The sequence below is a fragment of the Cebus imitator genome, unplaced genomic scaffold (genome assembly GCF_001604975.1).
Source record: "Cebus imitator isolate Cc_AM_T3 unplaced genomic scaffold, Cebus_imitator-1.0 Scaffold477, whole genome shotgun sequence".
NCBI lineage: Eukaryota > Metazoa > Chordata > Mammalia > Primates > Cebidae > Cebus > Cebus imitator.
This window is the reverse complement of record NW_016107792.1, coordinates 269,064-283,571: the sequence shown is the minus strand read 5'-3', so window position 1 is coordinate 283,571 and position 14,508 is coordinate 269,064. Positions and strand designations below refer to the sequence as shown.

The window sequence follows — 14,508 nt, the reverse complement described above, 5'->3', positions numbered from 1 at the left end:
AGCGAAATGTAAGTGTTTCAGTGGGGTCCGTGATGAATCTACAGAGATTTCTAAGAGGACACTAAACAGGAAATAAGAAGTTAAATTATTTGCTGACAGGTATAATTAGTGTTGCTATAGTTTGTAACCTAGTACACAATATGAAATGCTATATATTAATAGTTATATACGGAATATTCCAGACTGCCTCGAAGAATAAGATGTAGGCCTGTAGATGGATATTTAGCCATAAGATCTCAAAATTCCATTGTTAAGCAAAGAAAACTAAAAGCCACATAAATAGCCCACCCTAAATCAAGAGAGGAAGGAAGACAGGAGCAGGACTGGTTTTTAAAAGTCAGGTCTGGCTCCTTAAATGTTCTTCAGTTTTTGGTCTCACTACAGTTGAGGTATATTTTATCTCTTCTCCTGTGTTAGTTGAGCATGTTTCTCTTCTTCCCTGAAGCAGTTGCATCTGTCGGAGCTCTGGATTTCGGTACACACAGACCTCTCTAGAGACCTTGCCTGCAACTTCACCTTCCTCCCTACCAGCCCCCAGACCCACAGTTCTGGTTCCACCTCATGGTGCAGCTCTCCCTCCATTCTTTCTATCCTCAAAGCCTCTTGTTGTACAGCTACTCAGCTACCTGCTCCCCCTTCAACTCATTCTTCATGATTCCACTCCAGGGGCTTGCTTGGGGTCATGGACCTCCTCTGTGTCATGTACCCCCAGGTACTTGCAGTTGTTATATTTGGCCTCTCTGTGGCTTTTGGAAATCTTGCCCTCTTCTTCCTTGAGTATCCTTTTTCTTTGCTTTAATGACACCATCTCTGAGTTTTTCTACTGGTTCCCTTGATAGTCTTCACACTGTCCTTCACAGGCGTAAGAATGACCTGGAATTTTATGCAGAATTCTGGGTGAAAATCTTTTCCTGAAAATCTCCCTAGCTCTTAATGGCGTCTCAGTTGTGTTTGTGAATCAACAAAGTTTAAACCTACTGCCTATAGTGTATGTTAACCCGAGTGATCTCTTACATGCCCCTGATTTCTATGGTCTACTTTATGCCATCAGTGTTCGTGTCTTATATCAATTATATTTCTCCCCTTGGCACAACTGCCCACTGAACTTACATGTTTCAAAGAAATCTCAAACTTAATTAACCCCAAACTGAATTTATTATTTTTACATCAAAACTCCTCCCACTCTGTTATATTTCCATGATAGCATCACTAGACAGTTTTCTAGGTTAGATAGCCGGAATTCATATTCCAGTCTTTCTCCCTCTATCCTTCTTTTCCCAATTAGCGACCAACTTTTGAGACTCCCCTGTTCATCTTTACCTGCATTACCCTGGTATAGCAACCCTTCTTACTTAGATGATTATGCATCTCTCACTACTGGCCTTTGATGTGTATGGTCTCAGTGTGTGTTAGTCCTGTCTGCGTGTAGCAGCTCCTAATTGTTTTTTCTGGAGTAAGATATAAAATTCAGCCCCTTTTCCTTGTTTGAAATCCTCCAATTCTTTTCCATAACCTTTGAAGAAAAATATCTCCACTCTTTATGATAGCACTTAAGACCAAGCAGTTTACTCTCATATTCCTAAACACACATTGTGCTCTCAACTAATTATGTTTTCTCCAGTGGGCTATATTCTCACAACAATGTATCTGTTCCCTATGTCCGACAGGTAGTTCTCTTAGTCTATTTGGTACCGCTATAGCAGAATACCTGAGACTGGGTAATTTATAAAGAACAGAAGTTGATTCTTTCACAGTTTTGGAGGCTGCAAAATCCAAGATCAAGGCACCAGCATGCTAAGGGCTTTCTTGCTGCATCTTTACATGGAAGAAGGCAGAAGGGCAAGAAAGGGGCACACTCTGTCCTTGCATGGCAAAAGAGCAGAAGAATGAGAAGCCACTTCCATAAATGCTTTTTAGTAGTGGCATTAATTCTTGGGGGTGGAGCCTTCATGACTTAAATGCCTCCCCAGAGGCTCCACTTCTCGATTGATACGGTTTGGCTATGTCCCCAGTCAGATCTCACTGTAGCTCCCATAATCCCTACATGTCATGGGAGGGACCCAGTGCGAGATAGTTGAATAATGGGGGTGGTTACCCCTATGCTGCTGTTCTCCTGATAGTGGATGAGTTCTCATGAGATCTGATGGTTTTATAAGGGGCTTTTCCCACTTTTGCTTGGCACTTCTCCTTCCTGCTGCCATGTGATGAAAAATGGGTTTGCTTCCCCTTCTGCCATAATTGTAAGTTTCCCAAGGTTTCTCCAGCCATGCTGAACTGTGAGTCAATTAAACCTCTTTCCTTTATAAATTACCCTGTCTCGGATATGTCTTTATTAGCAGCATGAGAACAAATTAATACACCAATACTGTGCCATTGGGGTGAAGTTTCCAACACGTGAATTTGGAAGTGGCACATTCAAATCATAGGAGTATTTCTGTACCTGATCAACTTGCCTATTTGTACTCACCTTTTGAGTAGACCCAGTTTCTGTCACCTTCTGTGCTAAATCTTCTTTCTGTCTGCCAGACCAGGATTATTGCCCTATATTTGGCATTCCGTTGCCTTTGTTGTACTTCAGTTATACGGCTCATTATCCTTTGTTGTTACAGCATCATCAGTTATGACATCGTGGCTATGTGCTTATTTGCTTTTCTTTGCAAGAGACCCTTTAGTCTAGGGACCATATTTCTTCAACTTTGTGACATCACCAGCTAACATAATGTCTATAAAAGGAAAAGCACAATATACCTTTTTTAAAGAGATGGAGTCTTGTTGTTACCCAGGCTAAAGTGCAGTGGCACAATCATAGCTCACTGAAGCCTTGAACTCCTGGGCTTAAGAGCTCTTCCTGCCTCAGCCTCCCAAACAGCTAGGACTATAGGTGTGCACCACCACACCTAGATAATTTAAAACCTTTATTATTCTTATAGAGACAGTTTCTTACTATGTTACCCAGGCTGATCTTGAACTCCTGGCCTCAAGCCATCCTCCAGCCTCAGCCTCTGAAAGTGCTGGGACTTCAAATGTGAGCCACCATGCCTGGCCAATACATGTTTTTAAAACAATTATATTATGAAACCTAAGTGTGATGTTTTATTTTTTATGTTTTTCAACTTATATAACTGAAATCTCACTGTATATATTTTTGTGACTTGATTTCTTGCTCAAAATAATTTGTGAGAATCATCCATATAATGTGTGAAGCTATAATTTATTCGTTTTTAAAATGCTATATCAATTTCGAGCAATACTGCAGTAAAACTTCTATGTCTTACATGCCTAGGAATGGAATTGTTAGGGGTATGTACAGGGTAGAAAGGAGAATTTTGGCTCTCGTGATCTTAGCTATGTGGTGTCACACCCATAGTTAGGCTACTTTACATGGCAGGAGGAAGTTTATGGATATAGTTAAGGTCACTAATAAGTTGAGCTCAAGATGAGGGGTTTATCATGCAATGTCTAGGTAGGCTGAATGTACTCAGATGGGCCCTTCAAACAGAGGAGAAAGGCAGACGAGGAAGACAGGGAGATGCAGTAGATGGGGGAAGTCCAAGAGACTGAAATGAGGGTTTGATCATCTTCTGCTGGCTGTAAGATGTAGGGAGCCACATAGAAACATGAGAAGAAAATGAATTCTGCCAACAACGTGAATGAACTTGGAAGTTAAGTCTCTCTCAGATCCACTAGATAAGAACATAGACCACTTGACACTTTCATTTCAGCCTTTGAAATCCTAAACAGAATACCTAGCTGATCCTGCTGAAATTTTGATGTACAGAACTGTCCAATAATGAATGGATGTTGTTTTAGCCCACTAAGTTTTTGGTAATTTGTTATGGCAATAAGACAGCACTTATCCTCTACCCACTCCCATTGGATTGACGTGGGTGGAGAATGGGAGAATTTTGAAGGACATGTTAGGAGAAACCTAGAAAGCTTTGAATAGACATGATGAATTGGGAACGCTTAGCCTACCCAAATGGCCAAAGACTCTAATGAAGAGATTCACTGTCAGGAAAGTGTATTCCAGAAAGAAGCAGCATGTTGTGACTCTAATGCTCCTGCTAAAACTTCAGGGAGATATAAAATTAGAGTATTCAGTAACACAAAAGGCTCTTTGAAGAGACTAAATATGTGATTCCTAGACATTCTCAGTTATCTCAGCAGAAAATAGAGATAGTGTTATCTAAGAAAGATCTGTAGAGGGTGCATTGTCTGGTGGATTGAGTTCTCATGACACATGCAGGAGACTCATAAAGATCTTGAGGATTTTTTGTCAGCATAAACACTGTCAACTTGGACTGAAAGAGAGAGAGAGTGAGTACAAATGAAAGTAGATTGTCAGACTCTCCAACTTCTTCTGGTAGGAAACAGGCTGATAAAACTACTTAGTTGCAATCTCTTGCTACACTTTTACTGAAAAGGAAGAATGGCTCAGTTGATGGAGCTGTGAACCATGAAAAAACTAATAGAGTTTGCTCAGCTGGATTTCAAAATTTATTGTGGGCTCATGACTCTATTTTACCTTTTATTTCCTCCCTGTTTGAACTGGAATGTCTATAACTGTTATCCCATACCTGACTCCTCATATGTTGGGAGCAGATAATTTGTTTCTTTAGAGCTACAGGTCCCTGATGGAGGGAGCTATGTCCCCATGACAGATTATATACAGAGCCCCAACCATACCGGATTTAAAGGATTTAGATGATGAGATTTGGAAGATTCAAGCTGGTAAGATCTAGGGAAAATTTTTGAACTGAGTTTATGTTATAATGTGATGAGATCTTCAGGGACCTAGGGAAGGAGTGAATGTGTTTTTATAAAGGAGGACCATGGATCATGAGGGCCAAAGGGTAAACTGTAGAAGCAAAATTCTGCTTCCATGAACCTCACTCTCTGATGTCACAACTATAGTTATGTTATGTGGCAAAAGGAACTTGGCAGGTATAACTAAAATTACTTAGGCTTATTAGCTGACCTTAAGATAGGAAGATTATCTTAGACTGTGTAGGTATGCCTAATATAATCATGTGACCCTTTAAAGGCAGAAGAGATGCAATGCAAGAGAAAGAGAGACTTGTAGAGCGAGAACCCTCAATCTACTTGTTGCTGACTTGAAGACATGCAGGCCACGTGGAAACCATGAAAAGGAATTAAATTATGTTTACTATCAACCTGAGTGTCCAGATAAGAACTCAAGCTGGCTGACCCCTTGATTTCAGCACTGTGAGATCCTAAGCAGAATTCTCAGCTGAGCTCCCTAGACTTCTGACTTCATAGCTGTGAGAAAGCATTATCTTAGCTGCTAAACTTGAGATAAGTTATTTTGGCAGTTATAGAAAACTAATGTAAGCAGCTTGAAATGTATTAGATTACCAAATTTTTTTCCAAATGGTCATACCCAATTTACCTTTCACAGCAGTATAAAAGAATTCCATTTGTTTTTACTTTTTGTCAAAACTTGACATTTTTAGACTTAATTTTTTCAATATATTATATATTTTAATATTTCCCTCTTTACTAATGTGCTTGAACATCTTTCCATATATTTATTGCCTGTTTATATATAGAACAAATATTCTATAAAATATTTGTTCATAACTTTGCCCATTTTTTTTCTGTTAGGTGATTTGCCAAAATTTTCTTACCGATTTTTAATAATTTTTTATATATTCTTGATACGATTTTTTTGTTGTTCAACTATTTTGAAAACATCTCCCAGAGCATAATTTTTCTTCTGTTTTTTATATAGTGTGCTTTGGTGAATAAGAATTCTTAATTTTAATGTCAAGTTGTCAATCTTTTATCATTTTTACTCTTATGACTTGTTAAAGAAACTTTTATTCTAAATTTGCATTATTTTATAAAAATTTTGTCTTTTCCTTTTAAGTTCAATTTCTCTTTTATTTATTTATTTTTTTTTTGAAATGGGGTTCCACTCTGTCTCTCAGGCTGGAGTGCAGTGGCATGATTTTGGCTCACTGCAACTTTGCCTCCCGGATTCAGTGCCTCAGCCTCCCAAGTAGCTAGGATTACAGGCATGTACAATCACACCCGGCAAATTTTTTATATTTTTGGCAGAGGTGGCGTTTCACCATGCTGGCTAGGCTGGCCTTGAACTTCTGATCTCAAGTGGTCTTACAGGTGTGAGCCACTGTGCCTGGCCCCAAGTTCACGATTTTAAAATGTTATGTAGTCTTGTATTCTCAGAATAACCTTAACTGGTGATGTTGTATTACCTATCTTTTATCTATCTATCATCTATCTATCTGTCTATCATATATTTACCATTTTAAATGTACAGTTTAGTAGTGTTAAATATATTCACATTGCCGTGAGACAGATCTCTAGAACTTTTTCATTTTACAAAACTGAAACTCTATATCCATTAACAACACCCGTCTTCCTCTTCCCCCGGTGCTGCTGATTACCATTCTACTCTCTCTTTCTATAAATTTGATTACTTTAGATGTCTCGTATATGTGGGATTATATGGTATCTTTTGTGACTGGTTTATTTCACTTAGCATAATGTCTTCAAGACTCATTCTTGTTGTAGTATGTTATAGGATTTCTGCCATTTTAAAGACTGTAGAACATTCCGTCCTATGTATATACCACATTTTGTGTTGATAGATTTTTGGGTTGTTTCCACTTCTTAGATATTGGGAATAGTACGGCTATTAACATAGGTATGCAAATATCTCTTCAAGACCCTGTTTTCAATTATTTTGATTATACACATGGGAAAGAGATTGCTGGATCACCTGGTAGATCTACCTTTAATTTTTTAAGGGAAGTCCATTGTGTTAATCAGGGTTCTCTACAGGGACAGAACTAATAGGATGTATATGTATATATGAAAGGAAGTTTACTAAGGAGAATCGACTCACCCAATCACAAGATGAAGTTGCATGATAGGCAGTCTGAAGGTTGAGGAGCAAAAAAGCTAGTAGTGGCTCAGTCTGAATCCTGAAACCTCAAAAATAGGGAAGCCAACAATACAGCCTTCAGTTTGTGGCAGAAGGCCCAATAGCCACTGGTGTAAGTCTAAGAGTCCAAAAGCTGAAAAATTTGTAGTCTGATGTTCGAGGGCAGGAAGCACCCAGTACGGGAGGAAGATGAAGCCCAGAAGACCCAGCAAGTAAGCTTCTCCCACCTTCTCCTGCCTGCTTTATTCTAGCCCTACTGGCAGTTGATTGGAGGGTGCTCACCCACGTTAAGCGTGGGTCTGCCTCTCCTACTACACTGACTCAAGTGTTAATCTGCTTTGGCAGCACCCTCACAGACACTCCCAGGAACAATACTTTGTATTCTTCAATCCAATCAAGTTGACAATATTAACCATCACATCAACACTGTTTTCTGTAGCAGTTGCACTGTTTTATAATCCCTCCAATAGTGCACAAGAGTTTCAGTTTTTCCATGTCATCACCAACACTTGTGTTCTGTTGTTCTTTTTTAAAAATAGTTATCCTAATGGGTATGAGGCGATATTTAATTGTGAATCTGATTTCCATTTCTCTAGTGATTAGTCATGTTGAACATCTTTTTATATATTTGGCCATGTGTATATCACCTTTGGAAAAATGCTTACTCAAGTCCTATGCTCATTTTTAAATCGGGTTATTGGGAGGAGTCCTTTATGCCGTTCTTATGTATTATTAACTCTCTATTAGATATATACTTATTGGGCAATTTGTATGTAATCTTTGGAAAATATCTACTCAAGACCTATGCTCACTTTTCAATCTGAATATTTAAAGGAATTCTTTATATATTTTGGATATTAACTATCAGATTTATAATTTGCAAATATATTCTCCCATTCTGTAAATTGCTTTTTCATTCTATTGAGTGTGTCCTTTGATACACTAAAGTTCTTAAATTTAATGCAGCCCCATTTGTCTATTTTTGCTTTTGGCTGTCTATGCTTTTAGTGTCCTATCCAAGAAATTATTGGCAAGACTAATTTCAGGAAGCTTTCCTCCTGTGTTTTCTTTTGGGGGATTATATTTAAGTCTTTAATCCATTTGAGTTTGTTTTTGTGTATAGTGTAAGATAAGCATACAGAACATCATTTTGCATGTGGATATCTACTTTCCCACCACCATTTGTTGAAGAAACTATTCTTTCCTTATTAAGAAGTCTTGGAATTCTCATTAAAGACCTTCTGATCATGTACATTAGGGCATATTTCTGAGCTCTCTCTTATATGTCATTGGTCTATTTGTGTGTCTTTATGTTAGTAACATACTATATTGATTAGCTTGTAATATGCTTTGAAATCTTTAAGTGTGAGTTTTCTAATTTTTTAATATTTCAAAATTGCTTTGATGATTTGGACTCTTAAGGTTCTGTGTGAATTATAGAATGATTTTTACTATTTATTTCTGCGAAAAAATGCCATTGGCATTTTGGTAGAAATTACATTAAACCTGTACCCACTTTGGGTAATATGGACATCTTAACAACGTTAAGGCTTCCAATCCATGAACATGGGATGTCTTAACATTTATCTGTGCCTTTAATTTCTTTCAGCAGTGTTTTGTGGTTTTAATTCTAAATGTTTTTCAGTGCTTGGTTAGGTTTATTTCTAAGTATTTTGTCCATTTTAATGCTATTGTAAATGAAATACTCTTGGTTTCCTTTTTATTATCGTTAGTATATAAAAACAACTGATTTTTAATACTGATTTTGTATCCTACAAATTTGAATTTGTTTATTCTAACGTGTGTGTGTGTGCGCACGCGCGCGCGCGCACGTGTATGTGTGTGATTTTTTAGGGTTTTCTACAATGTGTGTGTGTGTGTGTGATTTTGAGGGTTTTCTACATGTTGGATGAGCTCTTCTGTAAACATGGATAATTTTATTTCTTCATTTTCCATTTTGATGACTTTTTATTATTCTTGCCTAATTGCACTGGTTAGTACATACAATATTATGTTGAACAGAAATGGAAGAGTGGGTATACTTGCCTTCCTCTTGATTTTTGAGGAAAGTCTTTCAATCCTTCACCATTGACTATAATGTTTGCTGTGGACTTTTCATATATTACCTTATTTATGTGGAAGTAATTATCTTCTGTTTCTAGCTTTTAACCATAAAAGGCTGTTGAAATTTTGTCAAATGCTTTTTCTGAATCAGCTAGGATGATCATGTGGGGGCTTTTCTGTTCTTTATTCTGTTACTGTGGTTTAATGTGTCATTGATTTTAGTTTGCCATTATTTTGTTGAGGATTTTTGCATCAATATTCATCAGGGCTATTGATCTATAACTTTCTCTTTCTTCGTATAGTGTTTTTCATGGTTTTGGTGTTGGAGTAATTCTGGTCTCATAGAATGAATGTGGAAGTATTCTTTCCTCTTTAATTTTTCTCAAGCATTTCAGGAAGACTGGTGCTAATTCTTCTTTAAATGTTTGATCAGATTCTCTAGTTGAACCATTGGGACTTATGCTTTAATTTTGTTGTAAGGTTTTTGATTCTTGTTTATGTATTTTTGAGATGGAATCTCTTTCTGCAGCCCCAGCTGGAGTGCAGTGGTACAATCTTGGCTCACTGTATCCTCTGCCTCCAGGGTCCCAGTTCAAGCAATTCTACTATATCAGCCTCCCAAGTAACTGGGATTACAGGCACGAGCTACCATGCCCAGCTAATTTTTGTACTTTTTAGTAGAGACAGGGTTTCACCATGTTGGCCAGTCTGGTCTTGAACTCCTGACCTAATTATCCGCCTGCCTCGGCCTCTCAAAGTGCTGGGATTACAGGCATGAGCCACCACGCCCGGCGGTTTTTTGATTCTTGATTTAACTTGTTTTCTGTTGAGATTTTTTATTTTTTTATGATCTAGTCTTTATAGATTGTGTATTTCCAAGAATGTGTCATTTACTTCTAAATTATTCAATTTCTTGGCCTACAGTTGTTTATAGTATTCTCTGATACTTTTTTTATCATACTTTTTGACATCAGTTGTATTGTCTCCTCTTTCATTTGATTTAGTTATTTTGAGTCTTATTTCTCTTTTTCATAGTCAATCTTTAGCAAGATTGACTATGTTTTTTAGTATTGTCATCTTTTCAAAAAACCAACTCTTAGTTTTGTTGATATTTTTGTATTGTTTTTATATTCTCTGTTTTATTTGTGTGTGCTCTAAATTTTATTACTCTTACCTTTTCCTGGCCTTGGGTTTAGTTTGTTCTTGTTTTTATTAGTTCTTTGAGGTATAAAGTTAGGTTGTTGACTTGAGATTTTTTTTGTATTTGTTTTTTGTAAATTTATATGTTTACAGCTATAAATTTTGTTGTTAGTACTACTTTAACTATATCATAAATTTTGGGATGTGCTATTTTTATTTTTAATGGTCTCAAGGTTTGTTAAAAAAATTTTCCTTATAATCTCCTCTTTGACCCATTGGTAGGTGAAGAATGTGTTAATTTCTACTTATTTCTGAATTTTCAGTTTTCCTCTGCTGTTGATTTTAAATTTCATTCCATTGCAATTGGAAAATATGCTTTGCCTGATTTCAAGCCTTGTGAATTTGAAAGACTTGTTTTGTAACCAAAAGTGTGGTCTATCCTGGAGATAGTTTTATGTTCACTTGAAGAAAATGTATATTCATTGTTATTGAGTGACATGTTCTGTATATGTCCTTTAAGTCCAGTTGGTTTATAGTGTTGTTCAGGTATTCTATTTCCTTGTTGATCTTTTGTCTGCTTGTTCTATACATTATTAAAGATGTGGTATTGAAGTCTCATATTATTTTGTTTCTGTTGTATTATCTTTTGTTAGCACATTTCAGGATTTTTTTTTAATGCTTTTTTTTTTTTAGATTTTTTTACACACTTAAAATAACAAAGTAGTAGAATGTTAGAAGTATTATTTTCATTATTGTGTAATTCTAAGTATTCTTTTCCCTATTTTTATTCCTTTTCTTTAACCAATAAGTTTTTCAGAAATGTTTTAATAATTACCTTAGCCGTAAATGTCTAACTCAAGTTTTTGGTTAGTAAGTATGATATATTTTACTAACTATTCTATGACATGTCAATTTTTGTCTGTGTTTCCTAAGTTGAGGCTAAAGTTGAAGAAAAAGAAGAAATAACTGAGATGAGAAAAGGTAATTGAGTAGTTAGTAGGGTCAATATTTTAGGTAATGTCTGGGAGAAATGAAACATTGTTCTGAATTCAGGTGAATCTTTAGTAAGGTGGTGGGAAAGATGAAATTATGTATTTAACAATGGCTGTATCTTATGAAGGATGTTACATCTTAATAAGTTTAAAATTATTGTATGATCTGTATAGAGACACTGGAAGATGGAAGGGTACATAGTTAAGACTTATTACCAGATCAATTTGGCCTTTAATGGAGAGTATAAATTAAATGAGACCACTGTGGAAGAAGAAAACTTTAGGAATCAAAGCAAAATATAAAGGTATTAGCTAAAGCAGTGGCAGATATAATGGAGAAATAGTAAGAGATAGGGAGAATATTACAAAAAACAAACTACAACAATCAGTACAGGGCAACACAAACTGACTCTCACACAAAAAAAAAATGACCCAGTCTCTCAAAGTTCATTTATTCTTCATGTACTCAGTTTTGTTTGTTTGTTATTGTTTTTAAATTTGTTTATTTTTTATTTCTGGATACATAGTAGTGTATTTATTTAAGGTGTATGTGAGAGGATTCAATACAGGCATGTAATGTATAATAATCACATCATGGAAACTATGGTGTCCATCTCTTCCAGCATTTATTCTTTATGTTACAAACAATCCAGTTACACTATTTTAGTTATTTTGAAATACACAATTAAATTTTTATTGACTAGAGTCATCCTGCTGTGCTATCAAATACTAGGTCTCATTTCATTATTTCGAACTCTTGTTATTCTATTCCCATTAACTATTTCTGTATAACTCCAAGCACCCACTACCCTTCTCAGCTTCTAGTAACCATCTTTCTACTCTGTCTTATGAGTTCAATTGTTTTGAATTTTAGATCCCGCAAACAAGTGAGACCATGTAATGTTTGCCTTTTTGTGCCTAGCTTACTTTACTTAACATAATGACCTTCAGTTCCATCCATATTGTTGTAAATGACAGGATCTTATTCTCTTTTGTGGCTGAGTAATACTTCATTATGATAAGTACCACATTTTCTGTATGTATTCGTCTGTTAATGGAAAGGTAGGTTGCTGTCAAATCTTGGCTTTGTGAACAGTGCTGTAACAAACATGGGGTGCAGATATCTCTTTGATATACCGATTTTATTTCTTTTGTGTATATACCTGGCAGTGGAATTGCTGGATTTTACAATAGCTCTATCTTTAGTTTTTTGAGTGTTCTCCATAATAGTGGTACTAATTTACATTTCCACTAAGAGAGTCCGAGGGTTTCTTTTTCTTCACATTCTCGCTAGCATTTGTATTGCCTGCCATTCAGATACAAGCCATTTGAACTGGGGTGATGCGATATCTCATTGCAGTTTTGACTTGCATTTCTCTGATCAGTGATGTTGAACACCTCTTTATATATCTGTTTTCTATTTGTATGTCTTTTGAGAAATGTCTATTCAGATTTTTTGCCAATTTTTCAATCAGACTATTTTTTTTCTATAGAGTTGGTTGAGCTACTTATGTCTTCTGGTTACTAATTCCTTGTCAGATGGGTGGTTTGCAAATATTTTCTCTTATTCTGTGGATTGTGTCTTCCCTGAGTTGACAGTTTCCTCTGCTGTGTAGAAGCTTTTCAACTTGATATGATCTGATTTGTCCATTTTTGCTTTTATTACCTGTGCCTGTGGGGTGTTACCTAAGAAATTTTTGCTCAGACCAGTATCCTGGAGACTTTTCCAAAAGTTTTCTTTTTTTCATAATTTGAGGTATTTTTGTTTAAGTATGTAATTATTCTGATTTGATTTTTGTATATAGCAAAATATAGGGATCTAGTTTCATTCTTTTTCATATCGATATACAGTTTTCCCAGTACTGTTTGTTGAACAGACTGTCTTTTCCTCAGTATATGTTCTTGGCATCTCGTTGAAAATGAGTTCACTGTAGGTGTATGGGTTTGTTTCTGGGTTCTCTATTTTGTTCCATTGGACTATGTGTCTATTTTTATGCCAGTACCATGCTATTTTGGTTACTATAGCTCTACTGCATAATTCAAAGTCAGGCAATGTAATTCCTCCAGTTTGATTCTTTTTGCTTAGGATAGCTTTTCCTATTCTGGTTCTTCTGTGGCTCCATATACATTTTAGGATTGTTTTTCCTATTTATGTGAAGAATACCATTGGTATTTTCTTTTTTTTTTTTTTTTTTTTTGGTGCCGTGACTCAGATGCCATTGGTATTCTCTTAGCGATTGCACTGAAACTGTAGAATGCTTAGGGTAGAATGAACATTTTAACACTGTTAATTCTTCCAATGTATGAACATGGACTGTCTTCTCAGTTTTTGATGTCCTCTTTAGTTTTCGTTCATCAATGTTCTATAGTTTTTATTATAATGATCTTTTACTTCTTTGGTTAAGTTAATTCCTAGGTGTTTAATTTTATTTGTGGCTATTGTAAATGAGGTTACTTTTTAATTTCTTTTTCATATTATTCACTTTGGCATATATAAATTCTACTGTTTTGTTTTTGTTTTTGTTTTCTTTTGAGAAGGAGTCTCACCCTTTCACCCAGGCTGGAGAGTGCAGTGGCATGATCTTGGCTCACTGAAACCTCTGCCTCCCAGGTTCAAACAATTCTCCTGCCTCAGCCTCCAGAGTAGCTGGGATTACAGGTGCCCACCACCACACCTAGTGAAATTGTACTGATTTTTATGTTGATTTTATATATTGTAATTTACTGAATTATCAATTTTAATAGTTTTTTTAGTGGCATCTTCAGGTTTTTCTAATATAAGATCATATCATCTGCAAACAAGTATAATTTAACTTCTTTCATTTTTATTTGGATGCCTTCTCTACCTTTCTCTTGTCTGATTGCTCTAGCTAGAACTTCCAGTACTATGTGGAATAGCAGTGACAAAAGTGGGCATTTGTACCCATGTTCCAAATCTTAAAGAAAAGTCTTTCAGTATTTCCCCATTCAGGATGATACCAGCTGTGGGTCTATCATAAATGGTTTTTACTGTGTTGAAGTATGTTTCTTTTACACCAAGTTTTTAAAGGTTTTTTTATGATAAAGAGATGTTCAATTTTATCAAATGCTTTTTCAGCATCAATTGAAATGATATGGTTTCATCTTTATTTTGTTGATCTGATGTATCACATTTATTGATTTGCAGATGTTGAACCATCCTTGCATTCCAAGGATAAATCTCATTTGATCATGACGAATAATCTTTAATTCAGTTTCCTAGTGTTTTGTTGAGGATGTTTGAATCAATTCATCAGAGATATTTGCCTGTAGCTTTCTTTTTTTTTTTTTTTTTTTTTTTTTTTTTCTCTATTTTTTTTTTTTTTTTTACATTTTTAAGCCAATACTCTATAATGATATTAT

At 35.7% G+C, this 14,508-nt stretch overlaps 1 protein-coding gene across 1 annotated transcript in view; it reads left to right on the top strand.

Moving 5' to 3' along the window:
* Positions 1 to 14,508, top strand: part of CPNE8 (copine 8) — a 253,176-nt gene that overhangs the window by 98,869 nt on the left and 139,799 nt on the right. The gene's annotated exons all lie outside the window — the stretch shown is intronic.